The sequence below is a fragment of the Octopus bimaculoides genome, chromosome 13, assembly GCF_001194135.2.
Source record: "Octopus bimaculoides isolate UCB-OBI-ISO-001 chromosome 13, ASM119413v2, whole genome shotgun sequence".
Classification (NCBI taxonomy): Eukaryota; Metazoa; Mollusca; class Cephalopoda; order Octopoda; family Octopodidae; genus Octopus; species Octopus bimaculoides.
The window spans coordinates 9,749,162-9,749,623 of record NC_068993.1 but is presented as its reverse complement, the minus strand read 5'-3'; the positions used below and the strand labels follow the sequence as shown (position 1 = coordinate 9,749,623).

Here is a 462-nt window from a genome sequence, read left to right as displayed (position 1 = left end):
AGGACTGCAATTAAAAATAAAATAATTAAAATCAAAAGCAATGAATGAAAATTTAAACTCACGGTATTGAGAAGTCACCGGTACGTTGTGTACTCCGATGGAACAGGTAAGAAAATAAGTAAGAGATAAAGTCTACGTTATACGCTTGGTTTCTTAAATTCTTTTCATGTTCCAAATCTTCTGTTCGGTTCCTTCTTCTTTATTACAATTATCATTCCATTAATTATCTATTTTCATTTGATTTTCATATTGCATCCTATTCCAAGTGGCAAGTCGGGTTTGTTTGTTTTTGTTTTTTTCTTGTTGTTTTTTTTTAGTATGGTTGCTACTTTCAATATTTCATATTTGCTCTCATGTGCGTGTTTGTTAAGAGTACAGGGATTCACTCGATTTTCTTTCTATATATAAATAATATGCATGTTTGTATGTGTGTATATATATATATATATATATATATATATA

The 462-nt window shown here is 28.4% G+C and overlaps 1 protein-coding gene across 2 annotated transcripts in view; it reads right to left on the bottom strand.

Moving 5' to 3' along the window:
- LOC106876425 (beta-1,4-mannosyltransferase egh) overlaps window positions 1–426 on the bottom strand; it is a 92,050-nt gene extending 91,624 nt beyond the window's left edge. For both annotated transcript variants that reach the window (XM_014925078.2, XM_052972330.1), the window contains exon 1: window positions 63–426. The gene's annotated coding sequence lies outside the window, so the exon portion shown is untranslated. The remainder of the gene's footprint in view (window positions 1–62) is intronic.
- Window positions 427–462: the final 36 nt, after the last annotated feature.